This window comes from Oryctolagus cuniculus, chromosome 14, assembly GCF_051225735.1.
Source record: "Oryctolagus cuniculus isolate XC-2025 breed Fujian yellow rabbit chromosome 14, ASM5122573v1, whole genome shotgun sequence".
Classification (NCBI taxonomy): Eukaryota; Metazoa; Chordata; class Mammalia; order Lagomorpha; family Leporidae; genus Oryctolagus; species Oryctolagus cuniculus.
Window position 1 is genome coordinate 38,578,828 of NC_142880.1, and position 18,542 is coordinate 38,597,369.

The following is an 18,542-nucleotide window of genomic DNA, read 5'->3' on the forward strand; positions in this document are numbered from 1 at the left end:
GTTTTCACCTGGAAAGCCTAGAATATACTTTCCCCAAGCCTAGCGGCTCAAGCATCGAGCTCTGTTCCTTCCGTCCAACTTGCCGTTGCTGTGCGAGTTTTGAGGATGCCACCAGCCTTGCAGTCACAGTGCTGGGTGTGTGCTAGAGAAAAGGAAACGTTGCTGTGCGGGTATTGAGAGATGTCAGCACGGGTAGGCACCTTGGGATGCTGACAGTAAGATAGCAGACGCAAGGTTGGGATGGAGCAAGGCAGGTACGTGCTAAGTTTGGACATGGAGAGAAGGGGCATGGCGGAAGGTACTGCTGTTTAAAAGCCAGATCTTTCAGGAGCTGGCTGCTTAATGCTAGGCGATACCTATGTCCATTCTCTTGTCCCACCACGGATCATCACATCTCTCGAATTTTGCCATCCCATGACCTCCGCAGGCACTGACCGTCGGCCTTATCTCCTGATCCTCCTGCTGTCCCTGACTGGCAAATCAGATGTAGCCCAGATTTTACAACTGCTCCTCTGCTCCCACTCTTGCCGCCTCAGAATCCATTCTTTGCCTAGGGTACAAAATGTCTTTGTGAGATACAAATCTGATCATCCTGTCCCCCAAGGAAAGTCTTGAATGGTTTCTCATCCTTGTTAGGCCCAACGTCAGAATCTGGGCTTCGACCTACCCCTTGATAAAGCCGTGGCTTGGCACCTCTGCCAGGCTCCTGTCCACTTTCAGGTCTCAGCTGCTGTGTCATTTTCTCAGGATGGGCCTGGCCTGACCTGCTTGTCCAGACTTGGGGCCCTGCTGTGCGCGCTGCCAGCTCCCAGACTTCCTCTTATGAGCACAGATTGAGGTGGTCCCTGTTTAGACATTCCCGTCTGATTTGTTTGATTTTCTGTCTTCTGGCTCTCCTCCACCAAGCGGTAAGATCCAGAAGCATATGAACCACACCTAGCTTGGGCCCCTGGTCCATAAGGCGGGCTCATTGAAGGGTGCTCAAGAAGCTTTTGTGCCATGCACCTTGTTTCTTTATATTATGAAACACTTTGTTCTCCACTTTTAGGGGCCACTTCTTGTTTTTTTTTTTTTTTTTTTTTTTTTTTTTAAACTACAAGATGGGTAAGGTTTGGTTGGAGGGCAAGGCAAGTAAACTTTCTGGTTAAAATTGAGGGCTCTGAGCCATAATACCTTGGGTTTGGATTATTATTAGCCATGTGGTGCTGAGAAGATTTGAGGGTATTTCCTAAAATGGAATTAAAAGATGCAGAATGTGAAATTCACTTAGGTTGAAATAAGCATTTTCCATGAACTTTTGGAAGATCCCTTGCATGCATAGATCACAAAAATTTGTGCACCATGATAACTTTATTTTTTTAGTTCTATTTTCCATGAGGTTTTTGGAGAATGTGCACAGTAGGGTCTTCATGAGTCAGCCCCCTCATCTGTGAAAGGCAGGGGTGGTGGATTATAATAGCGTCTGCTTCAGACGGCTGCAAGACACAGTCCCAAGTTCATCAGTGCCTGGCACCCAGGAAGTAAGTGAGAGATCCTAACTCCGTATTTACTTCTAATCCGATCCACAAATAGGAACGCTCTTATCCTCACTTGTCAAGTGAAGATACTGGATACAAAAAAGACTTTCTTAAATAACTTGTTTAAAAGACTTCTTCTTATCTTTTCATGTAAATACAAAGCAGAAAAGGAAGACAGGAATGAATATTCTCACGTTTTGGAGAGTTGGGACTTGGAGGAGTTCGGAGCTTAAGGAAAGTCAATGTCTGGTCTGTGAGAGGCCCCCCATGGAGGGGCCATGGTCCTGGGAGAGACCACTGCCCAGAGAGTCACCCAGGGCTGCAGGACCAAGTGTCTTCAGGCTGCTGCAGGAAGCCAGGACAGTGGCCTGCAACCTCTCCGTGCCTCCTGGGGAACTCTGCCAGCATCTCCTAGGGCACCGCCACCTCTTCAAACCACAATCATTTGCATTTTTAACAAAGCATGCCAGGCCCCTCCGTGTGAGAGGAAGTGAGTACCAAGGGAAAGCGAAAGCATGAAGTCTCGCGAGCGCACAGAAACGAGTCCCTCAGCATTGCTCTGAGAAGACATCTGGAAGGAACGGGCATGTTCCTCGCAGTGTGTTCATGGCGGCCCCCGCGGGGAACAGCCCAAGTGACCCTCTCCGGTGGAGCAGATAGACGCGTGGTGGAACAGTGACACTGACCGAACACAGCCACACCTGACCAGAGCGTGAGTCTCACAAACACAATACTGAGGCCAAGAAACCCAGCCAGAAAAGCTCGCCCCCTGGCATTTTTAAAGCACATTCAAAACCACGTGGTCCTCGTGTCCCCGAGAAGGGAGTGAGTGACGAGTCCTCAGCTTTGCTGCTCGATCTAGGGGCTGGCCGTTGAGACGTGCTCATTTTCTGATGTTCACTGACCCACACACTCGCGTCTAACCCTCTCTTCATCCCTCCAACCACCTCCATGGATTGAGGTTGCATTAGTCCGTTGGTGGATAGATGGTCTAAAGTTGCGGGTTATTGGAAGTTGGAGGCATGGAAATTGGGATGTTCCTACGGTAGGGAGCCATTCTGAGCAGAGCCCATACTTCTTGGGTACTGAGGTTGCCACTTGGACTTCACCTTGGCTCTTCTCGTTGTCCCTGATCTAGACTCAGGGGCTTGCAGCCCTATCTTGCTTCTCACATGGCCCCTGACACACGCCCCTGCAATGTGGGGCTTCGCGGAGGGGTTAAGGCCGGGCCTCCCCCAAGTCTACACAGGCGCCTCCTGGTTGGCTGCATTACAAACTCTCAGCCCCTTGCTCTCCACTGGGATGCAGAGAAGCCAGCAGGAGTGGCATGTCCCCTGCCATGCTCCATGGGAGGGACCTGGCCTTTGCAGCCTCCGGGCCCCGATGGGACTCCGCAGGCGCTAGAGGGCACCTTTTCCTCTGCTTGGCAGGCAGGTAAGGGGGAGCCCTTGCTGAGACCCCACAGGCAAGCGACCAGGGCCGTGCAGGGCGCCACACTGCGCAGTGTCCTCAGATCCCCGCTGGACCAGGCTCTGGGAAATCAAAGCCGCCGCGCGCCCTGCAAGGGCCCTGTCCTTGGGCGGGCCGCCGGCTGGGAGGAAACAACAGGCCCTCAACGTGACCGTCCCCGCGTCGTGCAGACTTGAAAGGGAAATCCTCAGACTTCTGACCGGACTCCTGGGGCTCGGCCTGGCCTTGCCCAAGCAGCACAGAGGAGGAACAGCAGGGCAGGGCTGGCTGGCCTGAGCTTGGCCCTCCAGGGGGCCAGAGGGGCTGGAGGCCTGCCAGGGGCCAGGGGCCTGGGGTCTGGGGGGCTGCAGCCTGGGGGCGATGCCCCCTCCCCGTCACCCCTTCTCATCGTGCGTCCGGAAACCTGGCGCTCCGCAAGGGTGCGCCCTTGGGAGCCTCCAGTGCGTCCTCCCGCGCGGCCCCACTGGCTCAGGCTCAGCCTCGTCCTCTTAGTCCTCTTAGATGTTCTTGCTCCTTTTCCTTCCCAGTCCACAAAGGCAGGATGCAGAGGAAGGCCAGCAGGGGGCCGAGGGCGCTGGCGCTGGGCGCAGGAGACAGGGACGTTTGGGTTCTGGCCACGGAGGCCAGCGGCTTTGGGCAAGCTGCAGGGATAGTGTCCCTGGTCGGGGGTGTTGTCACCGGCTGATGAGGTGAGTCACCCATGCCTGGGCCAGTGCTGTGCCTCGTGCCCGGGTTGGTGCCATGGCGACGGCCGGGACAGGGCTCTGTTCTGGCTCCTGCATACTTACTGCGTAATGATAGCTTCAAGTCTGCCTGATACACGCACGCCCATTCAGGCAGGTAGGAAGGTCCGTGGTTAGATAGATAATGGGGAAGAGAGCTGTTAAAATAATAATAAAAAATCAACTTTCTACACTCTAGTACCCAATACAAAGCTTACACAGTTGCTGGAGTGGCTCATGTCTTCCCTGAACTCACTTTCAGTTGCTGTCTGCAATCAGGTGCGTACCCTCCAGCCCGGTTTTCGCTCACAATTGGGTGAATTGAGGAAGTAACTTCAGGCTGGTTTTTCTTTCACTGCCACAAAGGTCCACAGAGCTCCCGGTTCCTGCTTGTGGTGAAAATCGTCTTAAGCGATGAATGAGGACCCAAGACAAGCTTACTCCTGAGTTGCCACGAGCCCTGGCTGGCAGGCAGCTCAGGCATCCCCCCGGGGTCCCCAGGTTCCCTCCCTGGTCAAGAAGTTTCTTGGCTCCTTCTACACAGCCTCCCCATCATTTCCCCCACACGGTGGTTGATTTAGCTAAGACCCATGCTCTTTTGCAGTTCTTTGAGGACGCATTAGAAATCGCCTTGCAATTTTCCAGAGGCGACCAAGTCCCAGAAGCGGCAGGGACATAAAGGCAGGATGAACTCCGCAGCAATTCAGAGATAACCGGGCCAGGCAGCAGCAGGGGAGGGGGCTTCCTTTGCTTTTCCTCCAACAGCCAAGATGGACGCTGGCTGGGGTCCATGGCATGGAGCTCGGTGAGAAATCTGCTACTCGATCCTGCAGGAGCGCCAAGGGTCTAATGTCAGCTGAGCAGCTCGCAGCCATGCTAATGTTTCAAAGGGCCTAGGAAAGCCAGAAGCCCTGGCTGAGTGGCTGCGACGCCTGGTCTCGCAGGCTGCACGCCTGCCCCCGTGAGCAGGGCAGAGCAGACCTCGCCTAGCTCAGAGTCGACATGACACGGTTTGTTCCCTTTTGGCCTGTGTGAGTTCTGCAAGCCCGGGAGACCTGCCTTTTCTGAGCACCCGTTGTTCGGACAGCACTGGCCACTAAGGCATTTTCATCTCTTTCAAAAACTCCCAGGGCAGAGAGCAAATTTGAGGAATTCCTTTTTTTTTTTTTTCAAAGATTTTATTTTTTGCCCCTTCCAACATTTTGTTTAAGAGAAAATGAGATGTCTATCTTCTGTTTCCTTATTTTTTTTCAGGAAAGCAAAGGGTTGTTGACTTCCTCCCTCTCCCCTCCCTTCCTTCCTTCTTCCCGAAGGTACTCATCTGAGAAAAAGAGAACGAAGTATTGTTCCTGTTCTCTTTCTTAAGTCATTTGAAACACTGTCCCTGCTAGTTCTTTACGTTCCCTGCAATCTGTACACGAGAGAAACAGGGAGAGAGAGAGAGAGGGAGAGAGACAAACACAGCCAGCAATCAGGCCGCTGGAGCCATTGAATCCTCAGGAGCTGGTAAGTTCCCCCCCCCGCCCCCGCCCCCCGGGCAATCATTTCTGTGTCCCTGGGCTGGAGGTTGCTGGGGGCATCTTCAACCGAAAAGCCCTCCCTGGGGCATCGCTGAGGGATGGCCCAGAATGTATGCTTCTGTTTTTGGTGGGAGAGAATCCCGATGCTTTGCAGAGCTGAGACTGGCAGAACTGCAAAGAGACTTGCCATGGGGCCAAGGAAGGAGACCCCTGTGTGAAATCTGAATTTGGGCATGGACAAGGTGGCTGGCTTATCCTGGAGCCCTGGGAGGGAGGGATGTGTCCCCCTGGAGAATTTCATTCTTCTCGCGTGCTGTGTCCTCGAAACCTTATCTGGGCGTCTGCTAAGATTTGTGGCTTGCGTTGGGGTGTTTGTTGCACCTTGGCTGGATGGAGGTGCCTGTCTCTTGTTCTCTTCTTTCCATTCAGCGCTCCACCCCCAAAAGAGGACAGTTAATTGTTGACTGTTGTTCTGCATCACTGAAGTGTAGGAAGGAAAAACAGAAGGAATCGTGGGGGCTTGTGTGATCCGGTTCTACATGTGGGTTTAGTGCAGATTTATTCACTGTCAGTGGAAGATGGCATTTGCCACACAAATGAAGGTAACGATTGAGGGGTACAGAGCTGTGGCTTTGAAAAACAGCGTGTGACCAGAATGGGCAGGTGAAGATAGTCACTTGTGTCACTAGGAGTGAGAGACTTAAGCCATAGACACAACTGGGAAATGTTCACTCTCTGCCCGGTGTGTCAAAGCCAACTATGGGACCAGCAAGCTAGTTAAACTGACACTTTCTGAAGGTCTAACTTGCTTCAATTCAATTCGTGAGAAAGGATGCTGTTACCAAGAACTCATCATAGTAAGCCACGAGGGAGCCAAGATCGCGTTGTCAAAAGTAGGTCAGCAAGGTCACTGTCAAAGACAGTGAGTGTTTACTAATGTTAACAAGTTCACTGCAAAGCTACCAAATGGGTGAATGGCAATGACCTTGCATATTTCTTAAAATATTCATTTTTATGAAACTTCCTCATTGAAATCACCTAGAATGTGAAGAGCTTGACAAAAATAACTGGACTCTCATTTTAAGATTAATTTGGCCAGACTCTGCTTTAACCAAAATCAAATGATTACTCTTTGTGCAAGACTGAGCCATGAGCTTGATGAGGATGAGGAAATATCAGAGGACTGGGCCTTTGGGCAGGCTTCGTTCCAAGAGTCTCAGCTCTCTTTTTCTTCTCCTTTATTTGTGGGTCTCCCCTTAGGAGCACTGTAAAACAGGCGACGTAAGAGCGGTGACTGCCCTTTGCTTTCTTAGTGATGGAAAACGATTCCAGTAAGTGTTGAGCATGGTGTCTAGGTGCCCCACCACTTACCCCAGTCGCCCCATTGTCAGGGATGTTCACGTCCGCAGGTAGCTGGGATAGATCATCGGGGCGATTCGCATCCTTTATCAGCAATTGATATGCCAGGGGAGAAGCGGGGCTGCCATCCCGACGCGCTCCTTTCAGTTTCATTTCTCCTTGATCATGAACTTAATGTTCTGTCCAGTTAAAGCAACATCACAGAACACTCTCCAGTTTGGGCCATTGAAGAAAAGCATCAGAGGCAACACAAAGGAGACAAATAGAAGTACGGTTCCTCTGTGCTAGTCAGGTTGCAAGTGCAGAGGCCGGTAGCTGAGAAAACACCACTTCTGGCAGGCGTCTTCACGGGGGCAGCCCGCGAAGGGGCTGGGATATGCTATTCTCTTTCAAAGAAAAATGACATACTCACCGTTTCATTTAGATTGTTGAGTCACGGGCATGAGAATATTTGTTTGATACCCAGAGGAGGGAAAAAATCAACTAATTTCCTGAAGCAAAAAAAGGCCATTGATGAGTTAGACTACTTGCAACCACTCACTATCTTTACTGAACTCCAAGGAGTGACTTGGCATTCGTGGAAACTTCCAGAGTGTGATTTGTCTTTGGGGTCATCAGAGGTTCTTTTGGGATTTCATTAGGGGAATTCCAGTTTGGAATGATCCAGAATTTGAACCATTGCAAGTTTTCTATAGTTAATTTCTGCTCCAGCCACGCACCTAGCTAAATTACGCATTCGTGGTATACGTTATAAATCCTATTAGGATATGTGTTCTGTGGATCTGTGTGCTCAAACATTAGCCAAATTACAGTGAGTAGGATCTCAAAAGCACAGGGTCTGTTGTACAAATTTGGGGTTGCAATCCGGGCTGTAGGCCAGATACGTAACCTCTCTAAGCCACAGGGTCCCCAAATGTGAAACCGTATCAACATCACAGAGTTGTGAGGCCTCAATAAAATTATTGATGTAAAGTAGTTAACACAATGCTTGACAAGTCGTAGGCGTCAATCAATGTCTGTTGTAATTTTTGAAGAGTCCTATAATTAGCACTTACAAGTACTGTATTTTTTTCACGTAGGTGTCCTATAATTTGTAGCATTATTATTGTTGAATACTATACAAAAGCTCTATCAGAAGAAAAAAAAATGTTTCTTGTAGCTTTCCAGTTGGGCACACGTTGAGCGAAGGAATTCTGAACCGCAGATCCTTGTAACATAAAAGAAGGTGCAGTTTAATGTATGGGTGCCCAGCTCTGCGGCTGGCACACATGCCAGATTTAGCCTCATCAAATGCCAGCCGTGTTCAGTAGAGCACAGTGCAAAGTTTGCTTTGGGTTGAAAAGTTCTGAATTCAGAGGAGCGTGTGAAGAGCCCTCCAGTACCCTGCCGGGACGGTGTTCTCACTTCCCTGGGCTCGGGGTCTCTGTGTCGCAGTGACCTTTCCCCTGGCCGTGGAGGGCTCGAGACTTTTTTTTTTTTTTTTTTTTTGAGACCATCACGGCTGTGCCATGACTCAGACAGAAGCAAAAGGTCTTGAAGTTTCACAGTCCTCCCCCACTCAGGGCTGGGCACACTGTAGTTCCCTCTCCTCAATTGTCCTGCCAGCCTAATACTCATATTTGCATGGTTAAACACATGGGGGTCTTCTATAGGTTCATGGAAAACATGCATTTTGGAAGAAAAAAAACTATGCGTGGAATTCAACGGTTTTAGCATCAAAATTAACATCTTTTAAGTCCATTTTGTTTGGTCCATGAACTTTTTGAAGTCTGCCTGTAGATGACCATATCACTGTGTGTGTTGGGGGTGGGTGGGTGTGTGGATATGTGGGGGGTGGGTGTGTGTAGGTGTGCTGTGCACCTACGGTGCGTGACTGGTCCAGCTGCTGTTTTTCTGCACAGACACTGAGTTGTTCTGCACAAATGTGCCAAAGATTCCTCTTAATGTGGCTTGGTGGGGGCAGAAAAAAGAGCTGATGGGGAGTCAGAGGCTTCCGTTCCGGTCCAGGCTGTGGGATCCACTGCCTCTGTGTGTGGCTCCGCAGGCTTCTTTACCAGCCCGGATGTCGGTTTCTTGTCTGGAATGACAAGGCTGGGCCAACTCTGTGACTTTCAGCGTGGCCTGTGTGTACAGTTCACAGCCTCCTCCCACTCTGCCTGGGGCCCTGCATGACCCAGGAGAGTCTGGGGCTGACCGCCCAGGATCCCCTCAAATGGCTGGCTGGTCTCTTGCTCTGTCTTTGTTGGGATGGCATTGACATTAACTATAAATGCCTGTCCTAAGAGCCATGCTTTCACATGGAATTTTATTTGGTAGTGGAAGTTTTCTTAGAAGTTAGTTTTGAATATATCTGTTGTTATTCTAGAAGCTGTTAGCATAATGTCCTGGCCGGTGGAACAATCTGGTGCTACCGATCTAAATACTCCGTAACCATAGACAGCTGGCTCTCCAGATCCAGGGGTTCCATGTCCATGAACACAAGGACCACAGATCAAAAATAATGGGGGCCGGCGCCGCGGCTCACTAGGCTAATCCTCCGCCTAGCGGCGCCGGCACACCGGGTTCTAGTCCCGGTCGGGGCGCCGGATTCTGTCCCGGTTGCCCCTCTTCCAGGCCAGCTCTCTGCTGTGGCCAGGGAGTGCAGTGGAGGATGGCCCAGGTGCTTGGGCCCTGCACCTCATGGGAGACCAGGAAAAGCACCTGGCTCCTGGCTCCTGCCATCGGATCAGCACGGTGCGCCGGCCGCAGCGCGCTGGCCACGGCGGCCATTGGAGGGTGAACCAACAGCAAAGGAAGACCTTTCTCTGTCTCTCTCTCTCACTGTCCACTCTGCCTGTCAAAAAAAAAAAATAATGGGAAGAAAGTTGCATTGGTACTGAACATGGGAAGACTGGTTTGTCTTGTCATTATTCCCTAAACAATACAGAATAGCCATTATCTACATACACTTACATATAAATAATATAAATAATCTAGAGATGACTTTTAAAGTATACAGGAGGATGTGTGTTGGTTGCATGCAAGTACTATTGTCATTGTAGAAGGGACTGGAACATCCTCAGGTTTTGGTATCTGTGGGGGCCTTGGAACCAGAGAAGACTGGATTTACTGTACAACCGATACATGGCTACTGCAGGCCCTGGACACACAGCAGGAAACAGACCAGTCTCTGTCCTGATGGAGCCTGCTTCCTAGTGAGCTCATAGATTCCACATAGCAACCCATGAAGACGTGCTCTTCCTGATGTTTCTAGTAGATCGCTGTATAATGCATGTGGTGTTTGAATAGCAGAAAGGATGGCCATAATTAGGCCAGTTGGTTTGGGGAATGCACGTTACAACATTTCTGGTCTGTATGTGCCTTTCAGACTCCTGTCCATTGCTCCTGCATTTCATTTGCCATATAAATATGCAAGAAATACATATAAGCTCAATCAGGAAAATTAGAACAATCTTTCTAGAACCTACATATTTTTCTTATAGTTTAAGCAGATCTACCACGACTTGTGAAGTGCTGGTTTTTCAAACACCATTGTCCGTCTTTTTTCCTGTTAGTGTCACCATTCACTTAGGGACAAAGACGTAACTTCTGAAGCAGGCTTGGCATAGCACACATGGTGAATTGGCTGAATATCTGAATTAATAAGTAGGCTATAGAGTGAAATAGGCTATCTTTCCATACACACCAAATGAAGCATTTCATTAGTAAGGGAGTTAGTCAAACTTTTGGGGGATCTAGACAATGCCAGACGGCCAGGCTGACAGTTGTATTCTTCACCTGACCAGATTTGCGTGGGCTTGGGCCAGCGTGGTGTGCACAGAGCTACACATGTGTATTAGAGCGCCATCTTGGTCAGCTTCTCGCCGCCCACTTGTGCACGGGAGACAGACATTTCTCAGAGGGCTGCCCAGAAAAGACTGTTGGTTGCATTTCATCTTGCATTTGTTTTCTGGCAGATGATGGGTGAGCAAATTACTTTTGGCACAGAGAGAGAGAGGGAATGGTCATTTGTTTTTCCTTGACTCAAATTGCTGGAGCCAGAAGGCAGCTTTGTAGGAAACGCTCAGTGCTCTCTGGACCTTATGGGCAAGGCTGTAAATCCCAGTTAAAGGGATGCCCCTCGGGCTGAGTTTACAAAACACTGTGGGGTGAATTCAGGGAGAGAGGTAGGATATCCTTGTTGAGCACAATGCCTTGCCCTTGACTTCATGAAAGGCAACCGAGACAAACAAAATATTGGACTGGGGCAGATTTATACCTGTTGAGCAAGCTGAAAGTGGTAAATACAAATGCTTAATGCCCAGTTGGGGTTTTCGATGATGTGTATTACATTTACAAACTTCGGGCTTCACGGTTATTTGTGGAAAGAACTGAAAAATCTCTCTGCATGCACATGGATGAAGCCCATTTACGGACTGGCGAGCCTGAGTGCCCTCTCCTGCTGGGCTCAGACGTGCTGAGGCCCCACGCTAATGGCTGTGGATACCAAAAGAGGAGGGCGCACAGCCACAGCAGCAGTGCCAGCGCCAGCACGGGTTAAGGAGGACTCGTTGTGTTGCAGGTGTGGGACCTGAGAACCTTGCGTTCTTGCACGTGACCCTCCCGTCCTGAGAAGTGGCTGCTTCATTATCTTCCTCTCCAAAGCAAGGAAAGGCAGCCACCTTGTCAGCAGACAGTCCAGAGAAAGGGCTCCGCTCAGGGCCAGTCACTGATGCTGCTGCTTCTTGGGTTCTTCTTATGGAGGAAGGATCATCCATAGCTAATACAGTTTTTTAAAGGATGCATTTATTATTTATTGATTTATTTGAAAGGCAGAGTGACAGAAAGAGAAAGAGAGAAAGAGCAATATTCCATCTGTTGGTTCACTTCCTAAATGGCCCCAATGGCCAGGACTGGACCACACAGAAGCCAGGAGCTTGGAAATTCACCTGGGTCTCCCATGTGGGTGGCAGGGGCCCAAACACTTGGGCCATCTTCCACTGCTTTCCTAGGTACATTAGTAGGGAGCTGGATCAGGAAGGGAGCAGCCAGGATGTGAATGGTGTTGGATATGGGGTATCCCTGTGGTAAGCAGCAACTTAACTGCTGCATCACAACGCCAGCCCCTGTAGTTGGTAATTTTTGAGTATTAAATATCTTCTAGTCAGTACCCCTCAAATGTTTTGCAAGAGCCAGAAGCATGGCGTCGCCTAGAAGCTTGCTAGAAGTGCAGAATCTTAGGCCCACCCCCACCGACTGCATCGGAATCAGCTGTTGACAGCATCTTCTATTGCACGTTCAAGTTCGAGCAGCACTGCCTTCGGGGTTTGACCTGTTGAACACAGATTGATCTTGGAATGTAGGTCCCTGTCCCAAGGAGTCACAAACCCCTTCATAAACTTGGATATAGTCTAGGACAGCATACCTCCCTACCTGACAGTGGCATCGCCAGACAAGCCTCCATTCTATTTAGCTCTGGACAACATCGGGCATGCCGTTAGTGGTCTCATCCAGTGAGTGCGCCCCATACCAAGAGATCCCGATATTCCCAGAGAGGAACGGACTTTGCAAGCAGGTTCTCTGCACCGATCATCAGCGTCACAAGGGCTGGAGTTTGAGGTCCTTCCCTAGACCCACTGACTCTGGGGAGGGGTCCTGGGCTCTGCCCACTACTCACTGGTTCAGGGCCAGGCAGTCTCCCCAGAGACGGCAGTGATGAGAATTTTTGGGAGCATTGCCATAAAAAGGACTTCAGCTTCTTTGGCAGTTTGAAAAAAATATTTTAAAATGATAGGGAGAGAAAGAGCACAGCCAGGAAAGGTTCTCTGTGAGCCTCATCTTGGAACTCTCCAGAACAGGAGCAAGGAACCCTCCGCCTGCCTTGCGTCTTCCTGGGGAGAAGGAGATGCCATGGGCGCGCTTGGCTCTTCCCGGCTGGAAAACTGCAGAAAGGATCTGTGGTTTCCTCTGCACCGGGGACTCACCGTTCTCTCTTGGAACAGAAATCAAGAAGGCGCTATTGTTGGAGGGGTGGGGAGAGGAAGCAGGGCCGGAAGAGAGCAGAGAGGCCCGGAACGGCCTCTGATCTGCGACAGCCTTCGCGAAACGCCTCTGCCTGCGTGGGGCCGTGGCTTCTCCCCCTTCGCCGGGGCCCTCTGGCCTCCTTCCACGGGCAGCTCAGGGCTCACAGAACTTCAGCCTTTTGCCGCTGTGGTACGGAACAGCCATGGCCATCATGCCCCGGCTGGTCTTGCTCCGTTTCTTTCCCCCACAGCATGGCGGAGCCTCGTTTGCCTCCCCACACTCCTAGAGAATTTTGTCAGTTAAAAAAAGGAAAGGCACAAAGGAGTCTTCCAGCATTGTCCTAAAACCAATGCACACAGGGAGCGCTGTTCAGGTGCTAAGGGGCCCTGTACTTCATCTGCCAAGATGGGGCTCCTGAACTGCTCGAACTTGACTTCCCAGGGTGGGGAGCACGCAACAAGCTCTAAGAAGTTTCTAGAAGGTATAGGCAGACTCTTGCCTCCTACCTGGTTTTGCAGAGGGCTGGGCAAGGACAGACTATGTACTGTGTTTCTCAACACCCAGGAGACAGGCAGGAATGCAGCAAGTGGGTGTCTTCCCCAGCGAGAACCACAGTCCTCCTGGCACCCCACTGCCGTCAACACCATCACTCGTCATGGGCTGTTCTGAGCTTGCCAGGGACTCCTGGCTGCAACCTGGGACCTAGATCTGAACAGGGATGTTGGAGAAGCAGAGAGGTCAGCTTTTGGAAAAGAAAGTGTGGGTCTAATATTGCATCATTTTGAAGATAGCAATCCCATGCCACGTGTCTTCACAATCTGCATGTTCGCAGACCCATTCCACTGTGAGGTTTTTTTTTTTTTTTTGCGCATTAATAGCATATTTAAATATATTATTTATTTATGTATTTGGCGGATGGAGAGAGAGAGATCCGATCTGCTGGTTCATCCGCCAGATGCCCAAGTGCTCACTGTGCCCCCCAGCTGAGGCCAAGGCTCGAACCTGAACGCCTGTCAGGTCCCCCATGGAGATGGCAGCAACTCGATTGCTGGAGCTGTCACCTCTGCCTCCCAGGTTGGGTCTGCATCAGCAGGGAGCTCAGCCCACTGTTTAACGTCACATTTGCTCCTTTGGGCCCCTTGTGAGTGTCCTAGCTTGGAGAGTTGCTGCCACATCTTTCACACATGCATTTTCTCTTCAACCAGTGTAGATGTTTTGGGAGGCAGGGGAAGGTGGAGTTAGTTGATTTCTTAAAGTGCTATCTCCTATGTTAATGCCATGAGTGCCTTGTATGTGTGTATGAACACACAGCCTACTTCAAATCAACTCTGGTGGAAGACGAAGAGCCAGTGGATTAGCCCTAAATTGTTTATTTGACTTAAGAATGTGCTATCTGATTTTCTGTCTCATGTATGTCCAAATAGATTTATTAGCCTGATTATATTTTTCTTAGTGACGTTACAAAGAGTTGGAATTTTGTTAGGAGAGGTGGTGAGGGAAGATTGGAGTGATACTGCAATGAAATTGTTCATGAAGTTCATTCACGCGTTGTGCGTCGCTCTGAGAATGCACAAACTGCAAGTGATAAGGCTACAGCAGCGTTGAGGCTGAGTGTGCTCAGTGACTTGTGCACAGATGGCAGATCCACGAACCCAGCTGCATGTGGGATTCTAGGATGCGATAAAAACAGCATTGCATAGCAGAAGGGAAAGTCAGATTATATAATTAACGATGATGGGACAACTTGGGGGAAAATAAACTTATATCTCTATTTTATATCTTAAATTAAAACAAATCCAGATAGATTAAAAACTTAAAATATTGAAAATGAAAACACACTATGAACTTAAAATTGTGCTGAAAATATAGTCTCTTTTAAAGTGCAAACATAAGAATGCCAGAAAACAACTTTAATTCTCAGTGTAGGGAGAGTCATTTTAGTTTTAGTCAAAAAATTTATCATTTATTAGATATTTTATTATATTGAAACAAAAAGCTTTTGCAGAGCCAAAGCTCAATGAACAAAGTCAAAAGACATGCACAGGGGCCAGCACCGTGGCTCACTTGGTTAATCCTCTGCCTGGGGCGCCGGCATCCCATATGGGCACTGGGTTCTAGTCCCGGCTGCTCCTCTTCCAGTCCAGCTCTCTGCTGCGGCCAGGGAAGGCAGTGGAGGATGGCCCAAGTCCTTGGGCCCTGCACCCACATGGGAGACCAGGAGGAAGCACCTGGCTCCTGGCTTCGGATCAGCACAGCGCCGGCCGTAGCGGCCATTTGGGGGATGAACCAACGGAAGGAAGACCTTTCTCTCTGTCTCTTTCTCTCACTGTCTATGACTCTACCTGTCAAAAAAAAAAAAAAAAAAGACATGCACAATACTCAAGAAACATTCGGCGTGTGTATCACAAAGATTTTAATACAAACAGCAATAGGTAAATGACACAAAACACACATTTCCCACAAAATGAGATACAGTTGGCTCTTAAACACACAAAAATTACAAGAAACTCAATTCATGATATGTGTAAATTAAACTATGGGATATCAATTCTTACTTACTTGATCGGCAAGGATGCAAATGTTCTTAGTAGCACACTTGCTTTTGGTTTTGAATGCTGTCAGACCTTCCACAGAGAGCACTTTGTGAATGTCTATCAAAATGCAGCATTAATTCCTTTTGGAGTTTATCCTACAAATAGAAGATGCAAAGAGACATATCTCTAATGCAATATATTTGCCATGGAATTATTTGGAGCAGAAGAAAATTAAAATAGGCAATTGCCCATTAGTAACTTACTGGTTAAGTAAAGTATAGTACATCTGTAGAATGGAGTATTACTCAGCCCTAAAAATGAGGGAATGGAACAGAGTCCAAGAATGGACTCCAAGTATATAATCAATTGTTTTGACAAAGGTACAAACATAACACAGTGAAAGAAGATAATCTTTTTTTTTTTTTAAAAAAGATGTGTTTATTCATTTAAAAGGCAGAGTTACAGAGAGGCAAAGGTAGAAAGAGAGAGAGGTTGGTCTTCCATCTGTTGGTTCACTCCTCATTTGGCCACAATGGCTGGAGCTACGCCGATCCAAAGCCAGGAGCCATGAGCTTCCTCTGGGTCTCCATGTAGGTACAGGGGCCCAAGGACTTGGGCCATCTCCTACCGCTTTTCCAGGCCGTAGCAGAGAGCTGGATTGAAAGTGGAGCAGCAGGGACTCGAACTGGTGCCCATATGGGATGGCAGGATGCTTTACCTGCTATGCCACAGTGCCAGCCCCAAGAAGATAATCTTTTGAATAAATACTGCCAGAAAGATTCAATACCTATAAGTGAAAAAAAATTATAAACTTAAACCCTTACCTCCTATCATACATTTATATTAACTTGGAGTAGATTAAATACCTACTGTAAGAATTAGAACTATAAAATTTCTTAAAAGAAACATAGGAGGAAATATTTGCAAATTTGGGTTAAGAAAAGATTCGTTGGCTGTGGCATGAAATCCATCAAAAATAAATCAAAACGATGAATTAGACTTCATCAAAATTAAAATCTTTTATTCCTCATGAAAAGATGTCATTGGAAAAATGAAAAAACAAGCCACAAACTAGGAGAACATTTTGCAAAATTGTATCTGGACATGTTCCCAGAATATAGAAAAAGCACTTAAAATTCAATAATAATAAGGCAAGTAACCCAACTTCAAAAAATGGGCAAAAGTCTTAAATACACAAACCAAAGGAAAAGCACAGGAGCAGATACACATTATCATTAGATTAGCAAGATTCTAAGTAAAGGCTGATGCTATACCATGACATAGCCAAGAAAATGCCCAAAACCAAAAATGAGGGACAATAGCAAACGTTAATAAGGAGGTAGAGAAACCAGGGCTCTTGTACATTGCCAATTGCAATGTAAATGGGTACTGCCCCCCCCTTTTATCTGAGAATCAGAGAGACACACAGAGAGAGAGAGACAAAGACAGAGAGAGAGAGAGAGGGAGAGAGGGTGCACGAGAGAGTGAGTCCATCAGTGTTTTACTTCCCAGATGCCCACAGCAGCCAGGGCCAGAGCTAGGGACTGAAAACTCAATCCGGGTCTTCCCTGAGGGTTTCAGGAATCAATTACTGGAGCCATCGTCCCTGCTTCCCAAAGTCTGCATTCAGGAACCGGAGACAGGCGTCGAACCCTAGCACTCCACTATTGGACTGCTTCCGTTACACAAAATGTATAACATCACGAAAGTATAGAGATGGAGAGTAGATTAATGGTTTTCTAGGCTAGGGAGTAGGAGTGGGGACCCACTGCTGATGGGCATAAAAGAACTTTTCAAAACTGGCTTTTGATGATGGTAGCACAATTGCATAAATTTTCTGAAACTCCTCACACTGCATGTGTAAAAAGTCAACAAATATGATATTAATGTAAATTGTACCTCAAGGATGCTGTTTAAAGTAACATGGAAAAAAAAAGAATGAGGCAGGGGCCGGTGCTGTGTCATATCGGGTAAAGCTGCCGCCTGTATTGCCAGCATCCATATGGGTCCTGGTTCGAGTCTCAGATGTTCCACTTCTGATTCTGCTCTCTGCTATGGCTTGGGAAAGCAGTAGAAGTTGATTCAAGTGCTTGGGCCCCTGTACTAGTGTGGGAGACTTGAAAGAAGTTCCTGGCTCCTGGCTTTGGATTGGCCCCGTTGCAGCCATTGTGGCCATCTGGGGAGTGGACCAGTGGATGGAAGACCTCTCTCTCTCTCTCTCTCTCTCTCTTTCTGCCTCTGCCTCACTATAACTCTGCCTTTCAAATAAAAAGAATGAAGCGGTGCTACGTATTCTGATAATACGTAGTAATCTCCCTCCTGTACAGTTGAGGAAAAGCCCAAGGTGCTTCCATTGTATAGAAAGCTATCATATTGTGTGCAAAAAGAACAGTCTGGTTTTGCGATGCATAGAAGGAAGCCATAGACTTGCTAATAGAAATTCCCCTTGAAGAGAGGGGAGAGGGGTGGCTGTGATACAAGGCAGTAGGGGAAAATATTAACTGTAGGTCCTTTCTGTATTCCATCAGGGGCAGGGAAGGAAGAGAGAAAGAGTGAGAGTGTGTGTGTGTGAGAGAGAGAAAGAGAGAGAGAGAGAAAGCAAGTGGGAGAGCGATTTTTTGAGCTCTCAAGAGAGCATGCGGGCATAGGGGCTGTGGACAGTGGCCTCTGTTTCCTCACCTGTGAAGCGAGGGATTGAACCAGCTGCTGTCTGGTTGTGAGCACCGCGCTCTGACAATGTCTTTAGGTTCAGCATCTCACACCTGTCCACATTCTTCAACGTGCCCAGCTAGCACTCCCCCAAAGGCCACCTAAGACTTCGCTGTCTCTCCCTCAGCTGCCTCTCAATGTACGGGACCCCTGTCCTCTGGGCAACCCATGAAATCTAAGTGTCCACCAAGGCGAGTCAGCCGTCAGCAAGCAGGGGGCAAGGCAGAGGAGAGGCACCGGGACGACCCACAGCTGCTGCCACTGCCGCTGCCTGGGCCACGGGGTCGCCAGCGCTGTGCCCAGGGGCAGATCACCCCTCTGGTTTCTTGTCTATACGAGGGGCACAAAGCAGCATCACCATTATCAAGAGTGATAATTCACGTGATTGCTCAGCGTGGTGCCAGCCTCAGAGGAATCGATGTCAGCCCCTTTGAATGACAAAGCTGAACCCTGCTGCACGCGGGACCAGGAGTTTTCCTGGGGGTGGGGAGGATGCATTCATTAACACCATGTACTACTGGGGTTCCTGGCTGCCATGTCCAACCCAATACTCCAAAGGGATGCCCCAAAGGGACTATCCCTGGGGAAACGGCTTCCAAGATTCCATCCCCTGGAGTCAACAATCCTGAAAATGTGACAGTGCAGGCTGCAAAACTTTGAGACTGAGACATTATACGGGGATAGAGCCAGCTAAGCTATGGGGAGTTT

The 18,542-nt window shown here is 48.7% G+C and overlaps 1 protein-coding gene and 1 long non-coding RNA gene across 2 annotated transcripts in view; one reads left to right on the forward strand and one right to left on the reverse strand.

Annotated features, from left to right (window-relative positions):
- Positions 1-1,067: 1,067 nt before the first annotated feature.
- Positions 1,068-6,739, reverse strand: LOC108178927 (uncharacterized). The gene is made up of 3 exons (XR_001795686.4): positions 6,601-6,739; positions 3,966-4,095; positions 1,068-3,867 (listed from the first exon to the last, which is right to left on the reverse strand). It is a non-coding gene; the product is annotated as an uncharacterized LOC108178927 (long non-coding RNA).
- ZNF366 (zinc finger protein 366) overlaps positions 4,953-18,542 on the forward strand; it is a 65,969-nt gene continuing 52,379 nt past the window's right edge. The window contains exon 1 of the mRNA XM_002721109.6: positions 4,953-5,215. The gene's annotated coding sequence lies outside the window, so the exon portion shown is untranslated. The remainder of the gene's footprint in view (positions 5,216-18,542) is intronic.